The sequence below is a fragment of the Austrofundulus limnaeus genome, unplaced genomic scaffold (genome assembly GCF_001266775.1).
Source record: "Austrofundulus limnaeus strain Quisiro unplaced genomic scaffold, Austrofundulus_limnaeus-1.0 Scaffold33, whole genome shotgun sequence".
Taxonomy (NCBI): domain Eukaryota; kingdom Metazoa; phylum Chordata; class Actinopteri; order Cyprinodontiformes; family Rivulidae; genus Austrofundulus; species Austrofundulus limnaeus.
The window spans coordinates 2,085,863-2,113,219 of NW_013952435.1; the positions used below are offsets into that span (position 1 = coordinate 2,085,863).

General features: G+C 40.5%; 1 long non-coding RNA gene across 5 annotated transcripts in view; it reads left to right on the forward strand.

Annotated features, from left to right (window-relative positions):
- Positions 1-27,357, forward strand: part of LOC106515926 (uncharacterized) — a 56,383-nt gene that overhangs the window by 20,703 nt on the left and 8,323 nt on the right. For 3 of the 5 annotated variants that reach the window (XR_001310052.1, XR_001310054.1, XR_001310053.1), the window contains exons 3-4: positions 14,197-14,450; positions 16,817-16,893. This is a non-coding gene — a long non-coding RNA (uncharacterized LOC106515926). Of the gene's footprint in view, positions 1-14,196; positions 14,451-16,816; positions 16,894-19,178; positions 19,669-19,696; positions 21,594-27,357 lie in introns of those variants that run through there. The other 2 variants (XR_001310055.1, XR_001310056.1) reach the window with 2 other exon arrangements.

Here is a 27,357-nt window from a genome sequence, read left to right on the forward strand (position 1 = left end):
GGGTGGCTCACGATGGGGACGGGGTCGCTGCTGTGATTCAGTTCACTTGGCATCTGAAAATACATTTCCTCAAAAGTATTTTTAATCTGAAAAGAGCTTCACAGAGTGAGAAGTAGTGTGAAGCGCACAGCAGACAGTTAGGTTTCACTTTCATCCAGGAGCCTGCAGGAGTCGTGGGCGGGGTATGGGGGGGTCGGCGCTCTGCCATGAGGAAGCTTGGCTTAAAGACAGTCCCAGGGGCGTTTCTGGTCCCCACCTGTCGTTTTGCTCCTCAGCACGGCTGCCTAAAAACGCTGCAGGATTTCTCAAACATGCATGAATGAGTCAAAGCAATGCTTTGGGCATGTTTTTTTATGAGAGTATAACATTATAACGTGATTTAAAACTCAAAAGTTGATTTTACATGATATTGCCCCTTTAATATTACTCCAGTAAAAGTAAAATTTCCATAAAAGTTCTACCCAAATAACGTACAGTTTCTCAGAAACTGTACTTAAGTACAAGTCTCAAGTAAATTTACTGTGTTACTGCCCACCGCTGCTTTTTATACACACATGCATTAAACATGCAATCACAGGCTCCCCCTTTCTCTCTGCCTCTGCATCTGTCTCCACACAGCCTCTTACCCTCACTTTTGTTGGAGTCACTTTGGTTCAAGACTTTATTTCACTGACTGAACAAGAACATCAATAGCTTTCAAATACAACTCCCTGTCTGAAGAGGAGCTGTGGAGCATGAACGGCGGCACCTCAAAAGATTTCCTGCTAATTCGCTCCTTCCCTGGGCACTGAAGGCTCTTGGCTAATATTTCCGGTCTTTTGCTTTCGGCGATTTTTCCTCTGTTCTGAGGTTAGAGGTCTTTGTCGCAACACAAAAGTGGAGCCACCGAGACACCTTGCAGAGACAAAGTGAAAATGTTTCCATGGTACCCAGCTCAAGGTCATCTGGACAACAATATGAAATTACCCCTCCTGGGGCCGAGCCTCTTTGACACTTTTGTGCGCGAGACCCATTTTGCCACCAGTGCTCTTTCACGTCTTTGCCCTGCGAGTACACACATGAACGAGGTGGACTGGATGGATTTTCTTTTTTTTTTTTTTCCTGCAGGCTCCGGTGGGATCTGGCTGAGCAGAAGAGCTGGCACCTGCAGGTGTAGGAGAGGAGGGGTGGTAATGAGCAGAGGTGGGCTGAGTAGTCTGAAGCTTGAAGGAGAGTAGAGTGACTTGGCTGTGGCGACTCTGTGCTTCTCTCAGGTTCGGTCCGAGGGCCCCCACGTGGGCCGACCTGCCGCTGCCGGTCAGATAGCCTGCTCTGCTTCCAGGCGACGGGGCCGGGGGCGCACTCTTGCACTCACTTCGGTCTGTCTTTGTCGAAGTCTCTCAATGACTTTCCAAATATAGGCAAGTGGGAATTCAAGACACGGGGTTGCATCATATCAAATAAAGAGAGAAAAGGGTGGAATAAAAGCCGGTTGTGAGTGCAGAGGAGCGAGGAAGCATGTGTTTTAATGCTCTCATTGTAGACCCTCATTTATTTTCCCAGAATCCTCGGATGGTTTTATTCAATTTACAACAGACACCAAAACAAAACGAAAAAAAAAAAGAAGCTACTTTTGCGTGGGTAGTAAAAGCAAGCATTTACCCACTCTTTTTACCAGAAGCATCTGTGACCCACACTGTGACCAAGAATGCAAAAAAAAGAGATAAGCAGCAGAGAGTTCTTTAGTCAGCCACGTAAAACAACATACTGAATACCACGTTTCAAACTGTGCTTTTTACCAGAACATCAGAGACTTCTTCTGTTTTATGATACTCTTTCCTAGCAGGCGCCGTTTATCTCAGTGTGGCAGACCGGTGTTCAAGATGGAGACATTATCCACATGACAGCCAACGCTTGGTCCCCCCCTCCTCTGCTTCAAGACCTCTTGTCCGCCATCAGTACCACATCCACATAATACAAGGCTGATAATTGTTCAGATTTCCGGCAGGCAATGGTGGTGGTTTAATCTTGTGTGGGTGTAAATCCTTGTGCTCTATCCGGTGCCAAAAGGCCCTCACGGTATACGTAGCATCCCTGAGATTTTACAAAGAACCACAGGGGGGGAAATGGCTTTTCAGAAAGACCTGAAGGTGAATCCACTTTATTGCTAGTAATGATGTGAAGGAAGAAGCTACAGAGAGGAAAATCTAGCTATTACTAGCAAAAAAAAAGGCTCTAGTGATTTTTTTGAATTGTTTTAAATGAAGGTACATATTTTGCCCAAGGATATGGGAGACTTGTGTTAACTCTGTAATCTAACAGACTTGGAGCTAAGCCTCCCCAGGCTTTGCCCTAAGGGCTGGATAAATGTTAGCTTTTGTGGGCTCAGCGGATAGAATTATCTTGGGGATCGCTATGAAATGGAAAACACTCTAAATTAGCTGCACTTTTTCCTAATCTATGCCAAACATTGTGCATTTTTGATGTGTGTTTTGCTACGCAGAAACCCCCCACCCCCCAGAGTCTAGATAAATTGAATGTTGGCATGGAAATCACACACGTTTCCCTTGGATTCACATGTATGCGCTTCTATCAGCGTGCCTTGTTTCCTTCTGCAGTCAAAGTGAGTTAGTGCTAACAAGCGTGAGAGAACATATTTCCACTCGCCTTAAACTCGTCCTCCAACAGCACCACTCCATTTAAATAGCCGGGCTTTCACTGACCACATATTTTAAATTTGTTACAACCAGGTTTTCTCATTGACCTTCAAATCTCCCGTGGAGACCCTGCGCCAATGTTGAGACAGTTTGGATCAAGCATTAGTTGGACTCCTTCCTGGATCCGACTCTTCTAATGAGGGGTATCAGCACTTTGGCACAGCTCACTGGCAGCGTGCATATAAACGGATACGGATTGTGTGCCGCTCTTTAAAACTATCCCACCGACTTAGTCCAAGAAAATAGTCCCCAGAGGGATTGGGCTGCATTATCAAGTTTTAAAATATGCCCATTATTTTCACAGTCATATTTAATTCAAAAGCACCTTTGGGATTTCGGTTATTTGTAGATAATAGGGGCCGCACTGTTTGCAGAGATTTTTTTTTCTTCCCCCCAATGTCATGGTATGCTGCAGGTATAATTTTCTGCTGTTTGCCCGTGTGTTGAGGTACGGCATAACTACAAATAGACATTGGTTTGGGACACCAACCCTTCCAAAATAGATCAGCCGCCTAGTTTTATGTTGATTTTTAAGTAGGGGCACAAAAAAAACTACATATACACAAGGATGATACGTCTATGGGGGATATTTTCAGGGAGTCTACAAGGCCATTATTTTGTTGTCCATAAAACAGAAGCTGACATTAGTTGTATATTCCCCTGGACGTGGGACCATCTTCCCCCCTCTTCCTCAGCCTGGCTCGGCAGCAGCCTCCCTCGTGGCACATAACGAGAGAGGGCTGGAGCTGCACACCTTGGTGAGCAGTATTGATTGTTGCCCCTGCACCTTTTGTGAAGAGGTCTCATTCTGTCTGTCACACTCCCACACAGCTATGATGCGCACATACAGCCAAACCTCTGTATAAATAGGTGTAATGTCTTATACTCGCTTAACTTAAAGGGATCCATGATTAGTTGTAACATTAGACTTTATTTGATGAACATAAATTTTAACTGTAAAATAAAGACTGTAAAAATACTGTAGGCTGTTTTGTTTTTGTAATTTTTAAACTAAAACTTTAAAAATATATTACATGSAYGGRGCCATTTTATTTACATGCAAAGCATTCTGGGTAAATGATGACGTGGATAGGTCCTCAGTGCGAGGCTGCTAGCGAGCTATATCCACCCTGAAGGTTAATCTTGGACAATATCTGACGATCGACTCTTTTAAATGAAACCAGAGAGCGTTGACAGAGAGGAGAAGGTAGAAATGACTCAGCCTGGAACTGAAAATATGGATGGAGGACAACAGAGCTGCTTCATGGAAGAAGAACCTCAGCTTAGCCTGTTAGCTTTAGCGTTAGCCCCAACACTATCCCCATATATATGTATTAGCTCAGCGCTTCACATTCTCCTCTCGTCACTGAGATCCTCCATCCACATGACAGAGAGGAGAACACAAAAATGATTCAGCCTGCAACTGAAAATATGGATGGAGGACCTCAGTTTAACTTGTTTGTCGCGCTAGTGCTGAGCTAATACATATAAGGCAATATAGTGTCGGCGCTAGCACAAAGGCTAACAGGCTAAGCTGAGGTTCTTCTTCCATGAAGCAGCTCTGTTGTCCTCCATCCATATTTTCAGTTACAGGCTGAGTCATTTCTACCTTCTCCTCTCTGTCAACGCTCTCTGGTTTCATTTAAAAGAGTCGATCATCAGATATTGTCAAAGATTAACCTTCAGGGTGGATATAGCTCACTCACACCGATGACCTATCCACATCATTTACCCAGAATGCTTTGCGTGTAAATAAAATGGCTCCGTCCGTGTTAAAAATAATTAAAAAAATTTACAAAACCAAACAGCCTACAGTATTTTTACAGTCTTTATTTTACAGTTAAAATAAATGTTTATCAAATAAAGTCTAATGTTACAACTAATCATGGATCCCTTTAGTGCCACCCTTGTGGGCTCCACTGACATCCAGCTCACCTAGTGCTCAATTAAAGTGTGACTTTAATACCTTTTAAAGCATTAAGAACGGGAGGTTCTGTCAGAGGGAATTCACTCGGCGGACGCCCACTTTCCGTCCTCTGTGACTTTCTGACTTTCGAATAGGCCTCTCTCCGGTGCCCAATCTTTGTCAACACTGACTCAGGAGGCTGTAAACCAACGTGGCTTTACTGGTTTCTGCCATTCAGAGCTGGAGCAAAAATAACCCCGCTCCTCACCCTTCTTCTTCTCTTGTTAAATTGGAAAGAATGGAGATGATGGAAAGTTTACCATCCATTCTCTCTCACTCTCATTTCATTGGACACGGCTCCGTGCATGTGCTTAGAGATGGCTCTCTGTGGATGACAACTGAATCACCGAGAACATTTCTTTTATTAAATCTCCATTTCACTGTGAAGCTTTCTTACAGTTTTTAGTCAGTCACTGCGTAACCTTTGGCAATTAAGCTTTTGTGGCCTCATAATTCTAAAGCGTGTCACGCCGAATAACTTCAAAACACACACCGCTACCGTTCTCAGAATTTGTTGGACTCAGTCATGGAAAAAAGAGAAATTTGCACCTTTTCTGAACCCCGATATGAAGGTGAAACACAAACATGTGCGTGCAGATCCAAATACATGAGCGGGGAGATGTGTTAATTGACCAACCTGCCAGGCGATTATAACCGCTCGACCTCACAACCAAAATGTGTTTTTGGTTTGTTATGCTTCAGACAGTTCGTCGTGAGGAAAGCCACGTTTTAAACGGTTTTAGATGGCACCGTTCTCGGTCCACGGGGGGAACGGTTCGCGGTCAGGTGAAAATGTAATCTAAGGTGCAAACTAATGAAAAAGAAAATGATTATTTCCTAACACTTTTTACTATTTGATTACCATATTCTAATTATATAAAGCCAAGGGAATGAAAAGCTAATCATCTGCCTAGTGGGGCGGACGTTTCCGGGACTCAAATATGCAGAACGCTTTTCCGACTGCGAACCCATCATTGAATCTTTCACAAGTCTGTGTAAATGTCTGAACAACAGCGTGATAAAAGTGAATGAGATACGACTCAATCATGAAGTGAACGGGGCGCATGTTTAAAACTCCTGAGGTAATTTATTCAGGGTATACAGGGAGGTTTTAGGGCAGTGGCTCAACCGCAGGAGGACAGAAAACGCCAGTAGCCAAACAGACAGAGGCTGAGCATCACGGGATGAAGATGGTACCAGCGGTGTGTGTGTTTGTGTGTATACGTGGGGGGCGGGTTACAGTGTGTTTGACCAACAGATTTTTATCCACACACACAGTCCCCAGGGATAAACAGAGCAGAGACGGCACTCTAATAATGTTTCAGTTTTATCAAGAAGCCCAAACGTGCACTTTGTGTCTGTTTGCTTTCGGAAGCACAAGTCGCACCAAAAAAGGGAAGACAAACATCAAGTGGTGCAGTAAATTAGAAATTCTTCTTTTCCCTTCATATCTAAATCCTTTGAAGTCTCCAGGTCCCCAAAGTAATTAAAGTCTCAGGCGAGTGGGGGCTCACAGGGGCACCCACAGTCCCTCTCCTCAAATAGAGAGAATGCCCCTACGACTCACCATAAGTAAATGACGCCCCAGCCCTTCTCCATCAATTACCCCCCCATCACAACTCAAATACCCTGGCTGCTACTCGCTGGAGCCAAAATGTTTCCGTCCTGCGCTTGCCTTAAGGCAACTCAACACCTCATGGTTGTATATTTTATGATCAAACTCAGTTTTCACATTTCCTACAAGCCCACGTCGTGGCCATGTGCTGGCGATAAGCCTCACAGAGTTTGTGGCCTCATTGTGAATGATCTATCGTGGCCTCAGGATGCCTACAGGGCGAGTGTTATCAGCGGAGCAGAAGGCAGGTGTTTAACAGGACCCTCGATAGCCTGTCCTCACCTGGCTCCAGGCGCAGCATCAAACCGCGCGTCAGAGAAAGATGAAGTCAACACAGGCAGCCTGCTTTGGGTTAATGGCTCTAAAGGTAAGGGTCAGGACTTCTATTACAGACTAGTGCCTTATCAGACTCGGACCCATCGCCTGTCAGTCACATGATTTGCTCACTCAGTCCAAACAAGTTTTCAATTAAGATGGTCAAATTTGTACAAAGGAACCATGTATCTGTCTGATGCAGCTGTGCAGTCTTTGTTTTTATAAGTTGATGTAAAAGTTGTTAAACGGCAGGATTTTAGGCCGAACGACAGGGTTAATAGTAACTAAATAGTTTAACTGTCACATTTCTGTTGGATCATTTGTTCTTTCAACCCTCAGCCATTTCACCTCTGTTTAATCCTTTTGTTTCTCCACAGATCAGCTAATTATTGACTCGTTGCCACTTCCTTTGGGTCTTTTACACCCCTTGACGTCTTATCCCCCTGCTGCTCCTCTTCTATAAGAAAAAAGCTCAATGTACACTCAAGTGCTCTATAGTCATATTTGCTGTTTTCCACCTCTTTCATTCATCCTCCAATCTCCAAACCTACCTCTCACTCCTTTTCTTCTTTGTTCTTGTTTTCAATTCACACACACACACACACCCCCCCCCCCACACACACACACACTTTTTTTTCCTGCCAATGAACTGATTTTCTTTTTATCCAGGAGCGCAGCAGATTAACAGATATTGTATCATGGCCAAGACAGGCAAAGCCCCCTCTCTGTCCCTGACATCTAATTAATGGTAATCCTTTAATCTGCTGCTTGTAGTGCGGACCCCTTGGTCGCCGTCCCATTTGCAGCAGGCGAAGTGAGTGCGATGAAGGAAAAGAGATAGAGAAAAGGAGGTTTGCTCACTCAGCAGGTCGAACCGGGCTGCTTTGGACAAAGATACACGAAGCACAGCGAGAGATAATGTCTTTTTCATTTCTAGGGATTACACATATTTCAGCTCTATTGTATACCAGACACTGTCTACCAGCTGCTAATGTGCAAAGTGAGAAAGGTGCATCCCATACATCCTCGTTAATGTACAAACTTAATTTTTCATGCGTCCACATGCCAAGCTTAATCTCTAACAATGACTGTGCAGAGCTGACATAATCTTTATTGTTTCAGCTCTATAGTAAAAGCACAAGCACATTTACCAACAGGGGGGATGGAAGCAAATCCCCTCGCCCTAATTAAATTAATTAATAGAAATAAATATTCACCTTCAGACTGTCTTCATTTGTTAAGCCATAAAACTGGGTTTTAAAACCTCAGCTTGGTTGCGCCATAAACTGCGTGCAGCTTCCCTCTCTGACGGTGACACCACAGATGGTGTTTGGATGTCATCTCACGAATCCGTAGCTTCGCTTCAATGCAGTGCCGGTTTCTTAAATTCTCATGCAAAAGACACTGGAGACTCCAAAAGCCTCATTTGACAAACTTATGCGATGCCAAACTTTAGTGGAGACTCGAGAACTTACAGCAAATATTTCACCTTTTGAATCTTAATAAGATTTGGCTAATTATAGGGCTCTTCTTGGTCGTGACGATTTATTTTTTGTGTGTTTGCTTGTGTTCTGTAAATCAATAAACAGCTACGTTTAACAGTTTTGTATTGGCAGAGCCATAAAAAGGAGGCAGAGAATACTCAAGGACAAAACAAATGAAGTAATAACTCCTCTGTGCGTCTGTTTATCTTGTTTTTTTTTTCATAATTAAACATGCACACACTCCTGCAGATGGAATTATTGTATCGAGCATGATTATAGTGTTTATTGTAGGTGTCTATGTCTTAAAGGGATCCCCGATTTAGTTGTAACATTAGACTTTATTTGATAAACATATATTTTAACTGTAAAATAAATACTGTACTGTAAATGAAAATGTGGATKGAGGACAACAGAGCTGCTTCATGGAAGAAAAACCTCAGCTTAGCCTGTTAGCCTTCCCGCTAGCGCCACCGCTATATTGCCTTATATGTATTAGCTCGGTGCTAGCACGACCAACTAACAAGCTAAACTGAGGTCCTCCATCCATATTTTCAGTTACAGCTGAGTCATTTTTGTGTTCCCCTCTCTGTCATGTGGATGGAGGACCTCAGTGAGGAGAGGAGAATGTGTAGCGCTGAGCTAATACATGGTGATAGCGTCGGGGCTAACACTAAAGCTAACAGGCTAAGCTGAGGTTCTTCTTCCATGAAGCAGCTCTGTTGTCCTCCATCTATATTTTCAGTTACAGGTTGAGTCATTTCTACCTTCTCCTCTCTGTCAACGCTCTCTGGTTTCATTTTAAAAGAGTCGATCATCAGATATTGTCCAAGATTAACCTTCAGGGTGGATATAGCTCGCTAGCAGCCTCGCACCGATGACCTATCCACGTCATCATTTACCCAGAATGCTTTGCGTGTCAACAAATTGGCCCCGTAAGTATTATTTTTAAACTTTAGGTTTAAAAATAATAAAAACTAAACAACCTACAGTATTTTTGAAGTCTTTATTTTACAGTAAAAAATATAATATGTTTATCAAACAAAGTCTAATGTTACAACTAATAGGGGATCCCTTTAATAACCCTTGGTGTGTTTCATTAGTGCCTCTGATGGGTGGACTGAGTGTCCCAGTCTGTCATCCAGGAGCCGGCTGCTTTTGAGGTGCTAATCAATACCCCTTCAACCCGCCCTCCCCCTCCTCTCATCTTCCATCACCTCTCTTGCAGAAAACCCCATCAAGCATTGGCAGGTGTGTCTGTCAGGTTGTTAAAGATATGACGCTGCTGCGCTCAGTCCCCCTGAATTCATTAACCTACATCTGAAGGATAATTCAGGCGCCGGTCGTTGACCATATGTGCTTTGATTGCTGAATTCCTTCCCACTTGTGGGATTTAAAGTAAAGGCTGTTTTTTAATAACACATGCAGATGGCCTCTGGTGTTTCGTCACCCCTCCGTCTCTCATCCTCATCTCATCTGGGAACGCTGATCCCACGTTACACTCTTTAAGATGCTGTGCTTTTTTTATTTATTTATTTTTCTGCAATAAACTGTAAAGTCCTAAAAAATTGGCAACTCCTGTTTTAATCAAGCTGGCTCCGATTCTCCCACCAGTCCTCCTCATGCTGTTATGCAATAAAAACCCAAATGTTAATCTGATAAATGCCTGAAACATGTAAAGAGGACTGTTTTGAGAAGTGAAACATGCATATTTTGCTGCATCTTTTTCCCCGACAGAAGATTGCATTCTTGAATATCTTTGAATAAGTGTAAATGCAGCACCTGAGAACATCACTGGACTGGGAGCTAAAGCGAATTTGAACTTTAAGGACTTGTAGTAGAACTCTGCTGGATTTATAGTCGAGTGATAATTTGAAATCTGGTAAAAAAAATAAAAAAAGGAAAAGATGTTCATCTCTTGCATTCAAATGTGCCCACATTATCGGAATAAATGCAGCGTCAGGGCATGTTGTGGGCTATTACCTCCTGTTCCAAAAGCTGTTGCGGATATTGTTGCTGAGACAGACGTTGCAGTGGTGGGGCTCTGCGCTGGCACGAGTCACAGAATTTGCCAACTCTTCCTTTCTAACAACTTTTTTCCAAGCATCATGGGAATGTGTGTGTGTGTGTGTGTGGGGGGGGGGGGGGGGTAACAGCCAGAGCGAGGAGAGGAATCAGTCAGCTGGGACTTTGGGAGGTTGCTTACTCTGATGCTTCCTGCGTGTATCAAATTAACCCCGAGCTGCACCCAGCTCTACCTCCACCTCCTCTGGCTGTGGCAGAGCAGGTCCACACAAGCCACGAACTGTAAAAATTAGAATTTCAACCGCTAGTAAATAAACAAAGTCTCATGAGAGTTTGTGAACCTGTCACAACTCCGTTCATTGGACATAAATCTTTTTTTATGTACGTGGGAGTTTCACCTTTTTAAAATGTCCGCAAACAAATGTGTACCTATTTGAGTGTTTTAAAAAAGTCCTGGTGGGGTTGAAGGTGGAATTAAATGCATGGTTTCTTACCAAAACCATTATTTTTTAAGCCGTTTCTCAATTTCAAATTCTCTAATACAGGGATGGGCAACTGGAAGCTCATGGGTGACTTCATTCGAATGAGGCTCCGCCCCTCCTGTCAGAAACTAAGAGCTGCTTTAATAGCTTTCTAAAATCAGAAAAAAAAATAAAGTTTTAATTTTGGGAGACTGTCTGCTCACAGAATTTCAAGGCAAACCGATGTGTTTAGTCTGCTTAGAGACACTGTTTGCCATGAATTAATGTTACCACTATGTTGCACAAAGCTAAATATGAGACGTTTACTGAAGTTATTAGCACATAAACAGCAATTTATTTTACGAGAACCACAACCACACAGGAGTCTGACTCAAGGCATCAACGCCATTACGCCTCAGCTCACTAAAGTTTACATTTTGTTTGCTTGAAATGTTTTATATTCATATTTATTGAACAAGAGTACAACAGTTATACATGCATTTAAGCATGAAATATTTTAAGTAACTGCATGATTGATAGATAGATAGATAGATAGATAGATAGATAGATATGTTTATAGTTCTATAAAAGTTACTTCCCCAGCATTTTTGTAACATTTTTACTTTTAATAACGAATTTCACCAGTATTCAACTCGTAGAAATTGTCTTATTACTACCCCTACTGTTGTCCAAATCAAACACCGTTTAGTGTTTTATACAGGGGGTCAAAGATATGGAACGGTCTTCCAGGATCTCTCTTGGAAGTTTCCAAAGAGATTATTTAAGCAAAGAATCAGATTGTTACTCTTAAGTTGTTCTGGTTTCCCTTATGTGTTTGATTATTGAAAGTATTTTTTCTTTTTTTGCTATTTATGTAGAGTAGTATTTTATTTTTTTGTAACGTATGGATTTTTTAATTAGTGTAATTTTTGTTATTTCTTTTTCAGTGATTGCCGCTTGTCAAGCCCCTTGAGGGTTTCTTGGCAATTCTCCTTCACATCTGTTTTTTTCTATGACTCTTACTTTTCTTTTTTGTTTTATTTTATTCTTATTATTATTTTATGAAATTTTTTTACTGTGAAATAAAGACTAAAATGGATGGATGTGTAAGAAATACGTGTTTAATATCGGCTGAAGTCAAATGAAAACACAAATGTTAAATAAATTGATCTGTGATAGGAATGAATGTCATACAACACCAGAATTCTGGATCTGAGTGAGGTTTTATTTGTCACGGGCTGCCAAGCGAAACCACACTGGATGAAAGACAGGAAATGCATGTTTTTATACATGATTCTTCAATGCCTGAGTTCGCCCCCTACTGACCTACGGCTGAATCACAGGCATTCAGACAAAGACCTCAATCTAATGGTTTAAACCGGTTCACTTACGTGTTGTTATGATTCAGACATGTATCTACTCTATTTCAATTAACAATAGATCAAACATTATACAAATATTATAAAAAGGAAACCCTAATACTCTGGTGTTGTTTTCTAACATCAGTACTAATCTATAATAACTATAAATTTCTTCAGATGGATGGATGGATGGATGGATGAAAGATAGATAAAGTCATGTTTTGGCTTCATTTCTCTGAACTAAAAGAACTCTGACAGGTAAGATATTTGGTCATAACCTTTCCTGAGATATTTCCTTCATATCAGAACTTTCCCTTTTTTGCTCCTGGGATTTCATGGCAGCGTTTTTTTTCTCTATTTCCCCTCTTGACCAGAAACACTGGTGTGATTTCCTTGCATTACTGCACCTGTATACCAGATTTCTCATAAAGTATTCAGTGGATGACGGTCGTAACGTCTGAACATTTGGAAGTTAGGATTATTTTGGGGTTGGTCTCTGGTTTGTGTTTGCTTTTTATCCACCATCCACTGAGGGGGTTTCACATTGTTGCACTGACCTACACCCCCCAACAACAAAGGCACTGAGGTAAAATACCTGCAGCGGAACAATAATTATGTGCTGTATTCTGTTTTTTCTGTAACGTTAAAAATACCTTAAGTTGTCAAAACAACACCCCGGGAAGACTAATGGTGCACACATACTCTTTATTCAAATTAGATTTGGCAGAGAGCAATGCAATTTTACTCTTTTCAGTTCTGCTCCAATTCTCTGTTCTGAAAAGAAGAAAAAACTCAATAACAACAAAAGAAAACTGAWAGTTTCTGATTTTAGGGCCATTAAAATCTAAATGACAGAACAAAAGACACAGAGGAAGGAAAAGAACAATTATCCCTCTGAGCGTTCCACAGAAGGAGGAAAGGCTGATTAAACGCAGTCTTGTAAAACTGCCTACCTCACCTCTCCCGTGTTTCCTCCATCTTTTTTTTCTATTTTTTTTTTTTTTTGGCGCCCTCCAATGCATTTCACGTTCTCCCCTGCTCTCTCGGCAACATCACTCCTCCTCTCAACTTATTTTCTCTCTCCCACTCCACTTTCTTTCCCAGCCTGTGCCTTCTCTGCTTCCCGGAGTCTCACCAATCCCTAATGTTGTTTCACACCAGACTGTGTGGAAAATACTAAAAATACATGTGTTGAGTCCTGGCAATCCCAAAAGGCAACTTCATAGAGAACAAAGCAGATAGCGGGGCAGCTCAAATAACTCACGGAGCGAGAGAAAACATGCTGCTCGTTGGGGGTTTGTTACCCCGCTGAAGAAAATTATTACAGGGTTATTGATTTACAGCACAAAATGGATGGAACATAAGTAGGGTTAAGCTCAATAATCCTCTCTTTTATGAAAATGCAATTGTTATTAGCGATTATTCTAATGGGTTGTTATGATTGAGCATTTACTGCGCCAGAAGCCTGCTGCCTTGGCAGAAAAACATGGAGCACACGGGACCGCAAAGGTGTTCTTTTATTTATTTATTTGAGTTTCCCAGAGAGGTACAGGCAGAGCCGGAGAGGATAAGGCAGGGAACGGAAATAGCTGCTAAAATGAAAGCACCAAAATCAAATCTTTGCGCGCAGACACCCGAGCTGCTGACATTCTGGTGACATTTGGTGTGTTGGTGGCATTTCAGAAGACATATGAGCAGGTAGCTCAGTTCACATCATGACACAGAGCCACCTACACCCCGTATATGTTCAGGATGGGGACTGAAAAGTTATTATTGTCTGCATTATTAGCAAAATATCTCATGAACAGGACAATTTTTTAAAAACTTTCATATTGACCTCGACAACTGATTAACTTAGGGTCAACTCGATTCAAGATGGGGGGCACTGCTAACGACTATACCTCTGCAGGTCTGGAGCTAAAACTTGGTGTGGTAGTAGCTGAAAGTCATTCGCAACAAATACTCTAATGCTGCATTCCAGCTGTGTTGTATAAAGTACCACAAAGTGATACTTGAGTAAAAGTACAAGGATCTTGCCAAATAATTACTTTGGTAAACGTTAAAGTGTCCTTTAGGAATAGTACTTGAGTAAAAGTCTTAACATATCTGATATTTTTTGTACTTAAGTCATGATGAATTTTGTCCGAAAACAAAAGGAACCCTCTTCAGTTCTGATGCTCATAGTTTTGACACAACAACCTCCATCTTTGCCTTCCTGTCTGACTCCTTCTCTTTTTTCCCTCCTCTCCTCTCCCGGCTCGATGTACATCCATCAGGGAGGTGCTCCAGTGGAGCGCGGCGGGTCCAACGATTGTCCTCATAAATTGCATGTGTGTCGGGGTGCAGAGGGGCTAAGTGAGCAGTAAATAACAAAGGGCCCCGCCGCCTTCTGTTCGCCACTGCCACGTTTCCGGCCATGCAAGATTACCCAGGATGCCCTAGGTGAGGTGTCTTCTTCTTCCTCCGCGTGATGAATGGACAAAACGAGGGAGGAAGACGCCTTCACCGCCCGGCGTCTGACAGAGAAAAGGTGAGGTCCAGGAACTCTGCTGATTTAAATTGATGAGTGTCTTTATTTCGCTGTACAAAAGGAGAGAAAGAAGCTGTTTTTCCYCCTCCTTTCTGTAATAACCGATCGCATGGCAGATATCTTTAACTGCCGCCATTCTTCACTGTCAGTTTCTTTTATTTCAATCCCACTTACTTTCTCCTGCTTTCTTCTGACCTTTTTCTTTTTTGATACATTTCTTTCCTCTTCCTTTCCTGCTTATTCTCTGTCTTTATTGACTGTGCATTCATAACCACCTCTGGCTACTTTTTTTTTCCCACTCAGTGCCTCTTTGCCTACCTCATATTTACCATTATACTTGTCCCTTATGCTGCCCTTCTCATAACTTCTCAGGCTATCTTAGGCCAAGGAACAAAGAAAAAAACACCATCAGCCCAGAGAGAGAGAGTTTCACATAATATTTTATTATTTACCATATTGTCCATTAGATGACACACTTTTATGGGTTAAAACTTGTGCCAGCAGGAACTGAATTTGAATTTCTCAGATTGGATCTGAATGTGCAAAATTTGAAATTGATTGCAATGGTTTGAAAATTAATTTTACTAAATTGAAACTGAATTTAAAGTTTTGTATCTGAATTAATTTGCTTTGAAACTGTTTTTTGGTTTATTAAAAATTCAGTTTGACTACTTTCACGTTCAGCCAGCCAGAGTAATCAAACACAGATCCACAGATTTACGTTTCACTTTGGTGAAGTTTCCCTTCCCTATGTAACAGAGATGCAATCCACCGTAAAAGTGACAAAAACAGTTATTTTATTGCAGTGATTAATTTTACCAATAGAAAATATTACATATATCACATCATTACAGGATTTTCACAGTTACTTTACAAAGGGAAGCTTTACCAAAGTGAAATGTAAATCTGTGGATCTGTGTCTGATTACTCTGGCTGGCTTTCTCAAGGACCAGGATGTGTGACACAAAAATCTGAACTGGACATGGGTTTTTACGATGTAAAAACAAGTGTGCATTGCCATGTAGCATGGCTTTGCCTGCAGCATTGGACTTGCAGAATGAGCTTTGACCAGGATCAAATATCTTTTCTAAACCAGCTTGTGCCTGTCACGTCAGCAGGTGTTTTTAATTAACTTAATTGTGTGACAATATGAAGTTTGAAGAGATTTTTGTTAAAGTTGCAGTAACTGGATTTGAACCCTGAACTCCCGCATGAAAGCCCACAGCGCTCATCATGAGACTATAGGAGATGTGGCAGAGGACAATCCCAGGGATTGGATTGTATGTATACAGAAAAAGTTTACCTTGCCAATGCAATTATTGACACTTAAGTGCAATTTATTACAGCAATAGGACAACATAAAGACAGTGTTACAGTAAAACATCAAAACACAATCATATTAATATTGTAATCACTGAACTACTGAGTTTAAATAATATAAAACTATGGTGCAGTACCATATTGTGTAGATGCAGCAGGGGCAGTATTGGACCAATACAAGGCTCCATTGACTGCCATTATAATTTATTAAACATAAATATTTCAAAAACTATACGTTTTACAGGCACCAAAAGGCATAGCCATCATTTGGCACAGGGGYTTTACAGATATAAATTACAATGGCAGCTCTAGGACAAAGTATGCAGGAGGAGAAGCATGGCAAAGTTGAGATGACGGATGGGAAACGAATCACAATAGTGTGCATTGCATTGGCAATGCACACTGATTATGGAACTGAAAGTGAAAGTAGTCAAACTGAATTTTTAATAAACCAAAATACAGTTTCAAAGCAAATTAATTCAGATAAAAAAAACTTTAAATTCAGTTTCAAATCATTAAATTTAGTTTCAATTTAGTAAAATTCATTTTCAAACCAATGCATTTAATTTCAAATTTTGCACATTCAAATTCACTTCCTGCTGGCACAAGATTTATCCCGTACACTTTCACCATTTGATGCATCTAAGTAGGTTTTTCTTATTTTTGCTCTCCTTTGTCATTTTGGAGCTTTAATTTTTATGTCTGAATTAGTTGGTCAGTGTCACCTATATGAGCCTCGCTTTGCACATTTTTGTCTGTGCATGCTGCTCCATTAACCTGAACATTTACTGTCAGCGCATGGGTTTATTTCTGACGATCGTTTTTCTTTTTAGCCTGTATGTCTTTTGTCAACATCTCGGCACAAACGTCAGCTGTCAGGCGCAGCAGTGGCGTGGTGATCCGGGCTTGTTTTTGCAGCCCTGGAACCCAGGCACCGTGTTGTCAATGAGTTCACCACCGACTCCTCTGTGCATCAGATTTACACCTGGCAGACTTCTCTGTGACACATGCCTTTTGTGTTTCTTTTTAACACCCTGCTATTACAGAACGTGGCAAGTTTACTTTGCATCCTGTGATTTCACTGCAGCTGCGCCGTTCACTCGAAGCACCAACGTCTTTTCAGGTGAGTTTGAGAAGCAGCTGTAAGAGGGAAAGAAAGCTTACTCAAAGTGAATATCAGAGACTTTGTGCTGCCGTTGAGTTCTTTAAAAAGTGAATTACCAATGCATGAGGCAGTTTGAATGGCAGTTATCTGCCATGTGGAACTAACAAGTCAAAATGAAGATAACATATCTATAGCTTTCCATATGAGCATTACATACTGCATATGGATCAATAAAGTATTTAATAGTTTGACATGTAACCTTTTTAAGAGTATTGATTTGTGCAGCGTTCTGCATGAGGGCTCAATTTGGAGCATATTGACCGTGGTGTTGTTGTGATACGTTGCGAGAGGGCCTCAGGCTCCGGCCAGACGCTCTCAACGCCACAATTATTGACCTCCTTGACCTTCTTCCTACAAAAGACAATATAGGCAAGTCTGTGCGGTTCCTGTATATTGTATTATCAACGCTGCAGAGATAGAAACAGAACCACTCAGTCTACTCTTATCAGGACCAAGAATACTGAAAACGCTTCTGTCTCGAGGAGAATTCCCATTATGGCTGTTTATTGAACCTCGACGCTTAGCGAATGCTGATCCACTCCTCCTGGAGCTTCTGTCAAATAACAGCTAGTTTATTGCTCAATCAGTTTCATTTTTATTTATTTTCTACAAACTGTTTTGCCAAAACTGCCCTGGTTTAACTGAATTATGATACAGATTTCTAACACTTTGCTTCATTTTGTTTAGGGAAATTACATCCTTTGGGGGGAAAAAGTCTCTTATTACCAAAGTTTTTGCCAATTTGAAGCAATGTTCTCTGAAACCGCTCAGTGTCTGAACGAAATTAAACATCCAGTTTACAAATTAACATTTTAATTACACTTGTTTAGAGATGTTGCAGTGTTTTTGGAACTTGCAGCCTGGTTTAAAACCAAACAAAGAATTAATCTGTACTCTGAAATGCCATCAAACTACAAAAAACAACAAGATATTGACTTATTTAGAACAGGGTTATTAATCAGAAAATGGCAGTCTGTGTAATGTGGTACATTAATTAAGTCAACCCCAGACACAAATGTGAGCAAAAAATAAATAAGTAAATACAAATGAAAACAACTATGGAAATTTATAGATGGTGAGTTTCGTGGTGATTGAATTTGAAACATTTGAAAAGAAAAGTATATTTTTGCAAATTTTGCGCTGTAGAAAAAAATAGGTGTAAATGGGCGTGGCCTGTATCATGTGACTCAGTCTTGTCCAGAGTTTATGTTGCTATAAGACAAACAGTTTTGCAACTTATGGTTTAGAATCCAGAGGACCAAATGCAAAGACATYATGGAAGTATATAGAACTACTGGAGAATGTGGAAACCACGTGACTGTGTGATCTCCTGTAGAAGCTAAGTTGCTACGCATAACGGGCAACAGTCTGGATTTACCATTACTGTTCATTGTGGCAACGTAGTAAAATAAAAAGGACCGACAATGTAGAAATCATAATAATATTAAGAAATATTTTCTTAATATTTTAGAGTGTATGTAATCTATCTAATATTTTAAATAATGCCAGAAAGCTGACTGTGTTATGGATTTTACCAGCAGAAGAGAAGCAGGAAAACATCTCATTTCAAAACACAAGTAAGCAGATTTGATATTATTTGGATCCAGTTGGGCTTGCTGTTAATCTAATAGTTGTTGTGATGATTGTGAGCTGATGCCCTGTTAGGTTGCTGTTTTTGCTCCGTGTTGTTACAAGATTGGAGGAGCTCATTCTAGGGTTATCTAAGTCTTTGAAAGACATTGATTAGAGCACCACCTGTAGTTTGACATGTCTGACTATTTTTTCTCAAGTTTTCTCAAATTTCTCAAGTTTTTTTTTTATTACAGTGTTAAAATCTTTTCTCTAGTAGTCCCTGCGGTTTGGGCGGCAGTAGGAGTTTTTCTGGTGGAATAATAATAATAATAATAATAATAATAATAATGGAACAGATAAATAGGGTTCCATGCTCTGCTGGATGCATGGAAACGCTGCTACATTTCAGCTGCGTTCCCCCTGCTCGCATACTTGGACCCCTAATAATAAAAAAGCAAAAACCATAGGTTTCCATGCTCTGCTGGATGCATGGAAACGCTGCTACATTTCAGCTGCGTTCCCCCTGCTCCGTGGGCTTGGACTCCTAAAAAAAACTGCAGGGATGAAGTTTGTATAATAGACTGTAGTCAAACTTCTTATGTACATTCAAATTTGATAGCTTTAACTTTTACCTTATTTCTATTTTAATTTGTAATTTTTGATATTTTTAGGGAGGACGATTTAAAATGAAAGTTTCGCGGCGCTCCTCTGCGCAACTTAAGGATGTAATATTATTCCCACCAAGCGGTCTATGAAGTTGAAGAGGCAAATTCCTACTTTTAACTTCCCCATCATAACAGTTACAGCTGTGAAACCACATAACGATTACTTTTAAAAGTTGTCCCGCTGGACGAGGTGGGATGGGTGAGCAATATCCTCTCTCCCCTCTCCTCCCGTGCTTTTCTTCTGTATGTGTGCRTCAGCCTTCGGCTTCCTTCTGCTGACTTGGGCATCAGAGCAGAGGTAAGCAGCCTCCCTTTACTAGAGGTGACCCCCCGGAGCCTATTAACATCACACACACTCTGAGTGGCCAAAACCCACTCCCTAAATGAACTCTCGTCTCCCCCTCAGCCACAATCATCGCCGGAGCCCACTGCTGGGTGAATTAGATTGCAGGCTTTTTAATATGGCTCTTAATGGTTTATAAATTGCACGTAATGATTCCTCCTCTCCTCTCTCACTCTTGCAGGGCTTTTTATGGCCCTTCGACTATCCAAGGGAGTAGGTGGGATTTAATATATGTTGGAGGAGGCAGAATAAGGAGCTGAAACAAGAAGCGCGCTGCCTTTCCTGCCCGACTTTAACGCTTCCCTTGGCTATAGAGTCAGAAGTCTTGGAAATAATACTGGACACTGGTGCTCTCTGGCTGCACCGTGCGACCACTGGGATMTGAGAATCCTGTATGATGAAATGGTCACCAGAGACGTGCAAGTATCAGGAGCGGCGAAAGAAAAACACAAGCCACRCCTCGAGGAAAAGTGTAAATATATCAAGAACTGGATAAAAACACTCTGGATGCCACTTCAGTGTTAATATTTATGTAGTTGTACTTTCAGTGTAGTCCATATATTAAATTTAGGTTGTAGTGTGTGTGTGTGAGGGGGCGGGTGCTGTGGCTCGGTGGTTAGAGCAGTCAGTTTCCACAGAGAGTCGGAGGTTTGATTCCATCGGTGCAGTTAAGTCAAACTGAACCCTCGTTTCCTCCAATTTAGTTTGTGGGATTTAAATCACTGATTAGACTCTGTAAAATGATTTATTCTGATTAGCTTCATATAAATGTAATAGTGCTGTATGSATGCCTGAGGGCACAGATCAGGTTGTAAAGTGCTTTAAGTAGCCTGGTTGGCTATAAGGGACTCAGTCCATTTACCATTTAGATCAAACCTAACATTTGAACTGTTCTCAGTTGAGTAAATGTTGTGAAAAATAAGAAACTCATGGTTTATTTCCAAATAAGAGGTTTATTTTCATTGTATTTCACCGCATTGCATCACCAGGTTTCTACAGTAGCCTGGAATGGACAAAGCAAACAATGACACTTCTTTACTTTTTTTGTTTTTTTTTACTTTGTATGCTCAGAAAAGCTGTAGAGCCACGGCTGCATTTGAGATGTCAAAAAAAGTTTCCTTCTGAATTATTTGTTTGTGAAAGCATCTCATTCTTATTCCGCGATCCGTTTTATTCTCTGCAAGATTAACAAATCATGTTGGTTTTAGCTGCGACAAGGCCAAATTAAAAGCCCAAACCTTTATTTATTAACATTTTTACTTTAATCACAATCATTCAACCACATTCCTTTTTTACGTTTTAATTTCTCCAAAATCAGATTTAAAATCAGAGTTTAGTCAGAAAGTCAAACATGAAATGGATTTCTGTGGCAAATAAAAGCTTTTATTTAAATGGCAATCCGCAACAGTTATAAACTAAACTCCCTTTCTGCCTCTGGTGCTTTTCTGYTCTCTCTGCAGCATCTTTAGCTGCTGCCATCCCCGCTGCAGGACATCCATGTTTGCGTGTAGAAAAATGAAAAAAAGCAGAGGTCACATAAGAAGCCAGAGTCAGACAGTAATTATAACTGCATGCTTATAATCATTGCTTTGCTGAAAATAGTCCTCACTTACTAATTTTGTTCTTTCACCCACTGCTACTCATCTTCTGACCGCCCTGATTCGTCTGGTGTCCTCTGCACATAAACTGTGCTCATAATTTAAATTACAGCAGATTTGTCAGAAACATGCTGCCTACTCATTGATGCGTCAGTTTTTATATTCCAGTGACGTTTTACGTAACATAAAATCGCACATCTTCTGACTGATTGATGTTTCGGTTGGAGGAAGTGAAGTAGTTCTTTTAATTTGACACCTTTAATGATAGAAATATATTACTGTTTTGTGTTTTCTTAAATGAAAGTAGCATTTATGAAGAATAATTACCCACCACTGAATGCCAGAGATTTTGGGGAGATATTTTGTGTTTTCCCATTGTGTAGTTCCGTTCTGGACCAAGGTTAAAAATGGTTTAGGATTTTTCATTGTAGTTTAGTTTTATTTCGTTGACTTTTTTATTGTTATTCAGTCAGTTTTAACTAGTTTTTACAGTGGATTTGCTAGYTTTTATTAGTTATTATTGTTTTAATGCTTAGTTTTAGTTTATTCAAAAAAAAMWAMTAWWRTAGGAACTAATAAAAACTAAACTAACATAAACTAACATAAACTAACATATTTATCAATGCATCCTCAAGCTTATGAGGTTCCTGTGAGTTAACTAACCAGCAGCTATTTGGTCGCTAGTTAAAGCAGTTTATTATAGCGACACCTACCTAAAATAATTGCGTAACTCAATTTTGCCAACTAAAAACGTGGGCGATTATTTTAGTATGATGAAAATAGTTGTCTCCAACCCGATGCTACTTGTTGCTAGTTTTTCATGGGAGCTAGTGAGAGAARCTAGCATGTGAAGATAGTTAACCAACTTGTGCTAGCTTGATTTATATTGTTTTTCTCTTGAGAAGTATTCCACCTATTTTGTCCCGTTTCCACTACAAGACACTTGCTTTTATTTTTCTCAAAGTCATATTCAAAGAAATTCAGAAGTGGACGTTGCTGCTTTCTCCCTATTTTTGTTGTCGTCATTTGGCAGACGGTGCTGAGCAGCAGCAGACTGTAAAAAAGTGTTACGGCCCACAGCTAATGTGAAACTTCTCTATTAAAAAAATAAGATAACAAGATCCACGTCTCAAAATAAATTGACAAACACTAAAACTAAGGCTATTCTATCTATAATTTCAGTTAGTTTTAGTTAGTTTTGTTAAGATTATATAGTTTTAGTTAGTTATAGTTTTTTTTTTTCATTTTATTACAGTTTTTATTTATTTTAGTTAACTAAAATGTTTTTTCAATTTGAGTTTTTGTTATTTAGTTACCGGTAGTTTTAGTTAACTATAATAACCCTGTTCTGGACCACAACCAAGTACCGTATTTTTCAGACTATAAGCCGCACCCGCCATTTAAAAAAAAAACCTGCGAACATTAACATATAAGCCGCACCGGACTATAAGCCGCACCGGACTATAAGCCGCACCCCCAACATAAAAAAACAGTACACCCAAAATTGTCGTCAAAAAAGTGAATTCAACATCAAAACATAAAAGGAAAACCTTTAAGAATTAAAGTTTGGAGGAATACGGTTCATTTAACTGACCTTATTTTGGTAGTTTTCTTTAACAGTTTCTGATCCAACAAAACGTCTCATTCATCGTCCTCCGGCGCACTGAAACCATCGAAGTCCTCCTCTTCAGTGTCGGAGTTAAACAAGCTGAGAAAAGCTGCGTCACACAGCGGTATCTCTTGTCCTCCTGGGGTAATGCTGGCTCTGAAGCTGTGGTGCCCTCTTCACGTAGCAGTCCAGCCTTCAGGCACCCACTGGTGATGGTGGACTCATTCACTCTGCTCCACGCTGTTAGGATCCACTGGCAGACATCAGGAAATGATGCTCTTCGCGTTCGGCCAGTTTTTGTGAATGATTTATCCCCGTCAGTCATCCAAGCCTCCCATTCAVCCCTGAGTGCTGCTTTAAATGCACGATYCACACTGAYGTCCAGGGGTTGYAAAAMCTTTGTTGTACCTCCAGGAATAACAGCAGGAATTGAGTTTGTTTTCTTGATGGCTGCTTTCACCGAATCCATGATGTGGGCCCGCATACTGTCCAATATTGTGTCTGTCGAAGATCCGTCGTGTCGTGTCTGCTACTAGCTAAAACAAAATGGCGCTACACCTCCGGCTAAGCTGGCAGTATGGTCGATCAGCTGTCGACCGGTCGACGCGCCGTCAAGTGATTGTTCTGCGTTTGTTTTTACACTGACCTTTCATAGTTCCCCCGAGAAACCCCAGTCTAGCTGCTGGGAAAGCCCTCCCGCTCCAGCAAACGTCACTGCATGGGATTCCTTCCCCGGGGAGTGCAATTCAGAAAAAAAAGTCCGCCGCTCTTCACTTGACGTTTATCCACAAACTGGTCCTGGATTAAGCTCCAAAGATTTTATCAGTCAGATTCCACCGTGAAAAATGTCTGTTTTATCCCCTTTTATGAGTTTTTGGCCATTGACTATCTTTAAATCGCTGCTTCCTGCACAACAGTCGGCTCTGGAAGCGATTGCTTTTTTCTCCTTTTTTTTCCTGTCTTTTTTTGAAGCGAGTGGTTGAAGCAAATGCAGCATAAGAGCCCCCTGGTGGCTGAAGAAAAAAATCCATGTATAAGCCGCACCGGACTATAAGCCGCATGGTTCAAAGTTCAGGAAAAAAGTTGCTGCTTATAGTCCGAAAAATACGGTAACTATGTTACCTTCATTTGTTATGAAAATGCTGTATTTATCAAAAATAAACTTAACAGTTTCTAAACGCCTCCTACCATTTCAGACACTTCCACTTCAGCAYGTCTTCACAACAGTGCTTCGMGGCAGGGGTGCTCTGTAGGGCGGGAGCTCAGCTGCAGACTGAGCTCCAGGGAGGAGCTTTGCGTAAATAGGCGGAGCTTTGTACCAGCAAGCATTTAGGCAGCTCCACATGGCTACCAGGAGAGTCGAGGATTTCTCAAACACGCATGAAGGGATCAAAGCAACACTCTGGGTTTTAATGAGGCTATGATGTAACATGATATAAGCTAAAAAAAAGGTTGGACAAAAATCTGTTAACAATCAATTAGTGCTTTAAATGATGTGTAACTAGCTCGCAGCTACTACCACTTCAAATCTCAGCTCTGAAGAAAATTGTAAAATTGACTGAGTTATTGTCAGTTTTGTGTTTTAAGGTCAATTAGTCGATTAGCTGTGGCGGCCATCTTGGATCAGTTTGACTCTAGAGGTTCATCATTTTTAAATGTTTGTCCAGTGATTACATCCTGAGTTTCAATAAAGTCTTGCTAACAGTCAAACAAACCCACACATGGTTCGCCAACATAAATATACAACATAAATGTTCATTTTTAAATATTCCTAACTCAGTGCTCTCCAACTCATTATGTGAACAAACAGGATGGAAGATTTGCTCCAGTTACTGTCCAGAGTTTTATTTTATTTTATTTTATTTACATTTTAAAAGTTACTGCATCAGGAAATAAAAAAAATGAATTATGTGTTTTTGTGAGACGAGACACAAAACGAGACACACGTGCAAAACGCATGTTTTCAGAAAATGAAACAAACTGTTCWTTACATAGGTTCTGTTCTAATTGCTAACTTTTTTCACATCTTGCATACAGAAAGTCAACATTTTCCCTCCCAAATTGTCTAGAGACGKGTAATTAGAGAAGAGTGGTGGGTTTTCAGTTCCTAATGCAGCTCACTATGAAGAGCAGCCGGCACAAACCCAGCCCCGTACTTGATGGTGCGTTGGCACTACGTGAAATTCCAATTAACTGACCCGAATGTCTGCAGGGAGTGTTTGAGCGTGCGGTGAGAATGCAATTATTTTCCGTCTTGTGCTTCGGACATCAAATGTGTGGCGAGCATCGGCAGTAGAAGCTTGGAGTTTGTATTGTGTATTTTAAAGGCAGTTTTGTGATGTTTTTTTTTCCCTTCTTCTTCTACCTCTAACTTTGCCACTCTGCTTCCTGTGGAAGTGTAAAATGTGATTCATTATTTGCTTCCAATGGTCCACTGGGCAGCAGGAGCAGAAAGGGAGCACAAGAGAGAAGTCATTTACATTGTGTGCAGCGAACCTCTAAAAGTAGCAACGCTCAGCTAGACTTCCAGTTGCACAGCCACTGTCATAGCGAGGTGCAGTGTTTGTAACAATGAATCCTAGCCAACTGAAAGTCTCTTAGGAAACAAGGCACCGTGGGCAGTAATAAAAAAAAAAGAATCTGCTACCCAGCTCCTCTGCCTGACAGAACAGGTGGGGAAGCAAAGCTCTGTAACTGCCCCATGCTGTGCTTTAAAAAACTGTTCAAACAACTTCGTTTTTCAAGGAGGGACCTACTTTCACTGGTTTTCTGTGAGGTTTGTGCTTTTCCCCGTGCTGCCGCCAGGTCTTTGGTGAGAGGAGAGCARCTCCAGGGACACAAAAATGTCTATATAAATAAATACCTTGGTATTTATTAATAATATATAAAAAAGCTCTGTTGGGTATTAATCTCAGTGTGGCAGAAAGACACAAAAACAGAAAAAAAAACTTTAACCAGTTTTGTGTTTTCTAAGGTGAGCCGTCTGCAAATGGTTACATTTTAACAAAGATCTTGTGCAATTTGTTAGCTTTCAGAATGTTTGTTATAGATAACTCTCAGCTACTGCCATAAAATTTAACACAWTATATTTATATTTGATTAGTTTAAAACCATTTATATGGTCAGTTGGTTGTGGCAGCCATTTTGAATTAAGTTGATGGTAATAGATGTAAATGAAATTATTACTTTCTGCATGTTTTTTATTGAAATGTGTCCAGTGGTTTTAAAATAAACTACTGTAACTGTTTTCACCTTTAAAGTGCCTGTGACATCCTTTTTTATTAATATGAACGCATTTTTAGAAAGATGACAATAATAACATATTGCAAAAACAATATTATGCCGCTGAGATGAACAGTTGAGATATTTGCTTGTACAGTAACAGGAAGTGACATCAAAGGGGAAAGTCTGCATGTGAACAGAGCATTGTTCAAAGAGCTGACAACACAGACTGTGGAGAAGAATCTGTTTTTAGATTATTTTAGAGTCTGTCAGAGAGAGAGAAAGTTTAAATAATATTGTTTCATTAAACAAAGAGCAGGGAGTTCCTTTTATTAAAGAATTACCCTTTGATGTCACTTCCTGTTTCATTTTGTCTCAGTCAAATAAAAAAATATGCCAGTTATGTGACAAAATGGGTAAAATCAGGTATATAGTGTCAAGTTTCCTAAATATGAAGATGAATCTTGTTTTTTTTTTTTTTTTTTTTGTATTTGAAGGATATGCACATCACAGGCACTTTAAGGTGATAAATAAACACAGGTGAGGATAAAACCTAGACAGAGATATAGTCAAACTTAGGGATTACAAAATAAGAGCTTCGACTAAAACCATAGAGGTGTAGAAATGTGAAAGAAATGTGGAGCCCTGTCTGAAAAGGGAAACGACATTGATTCGGTAAAATCCACAAATGAAAAATCCATGAGTTGTAAGGAGGTTTTTGGCCTTGCGGCAGATAGTGGGGCACCAGGGGTCAGGCTCTCGTATTCTCAAGTGTCACTGAGCTCGATCCTCTCACCGGGCAGCAGTGGGCAGCGCTGAAACCAACCTGACCAGCAGCAAATCTTTATGATTCGGTTTTATTACAACAAAATCACAGTTAACAAACTCACATCTGTTACAGCCTCCAACATGAAACKTTGAGTCCGTTTATGGCATGTTTTTATGCTATTAATCTAAATTAGATTAAAAACATCACCTCCCCCTCACCTGTAAATCAGAGATAAAGACAACTCGCGTCTCTATCTGTGGTTCCATTCGAGCATCCTCTAATAAACCAGGGGTTGGGATTTGCCGCAGGGGAGGGAGGTCCTTTTTCTCCCCTCATTACCACCCCCTGTCAGTACATGTACACCACACAGAGGCGCTAATCTCTACCCCTGATATGCTAATCTCTCAATCCACCTCCCCCGATTCTGGTTTGGAGGGCAGCCACGCCTAAAGAGAGGAAACAGAAAGGAAGTCATTAAAGCATGTCTTGTATGGGGTGCCGTTTGTAAAGTTACACAGTCAAAAATTACCACCAATATTTTTGTTTTATTTAGCCTTTTATAAGAAAAAAAAGGAACAGATTTATTTTTCAAAGTCAGTTTTTCACCATATGATTCATACATTTATAAATGTCAGTTTATAAAC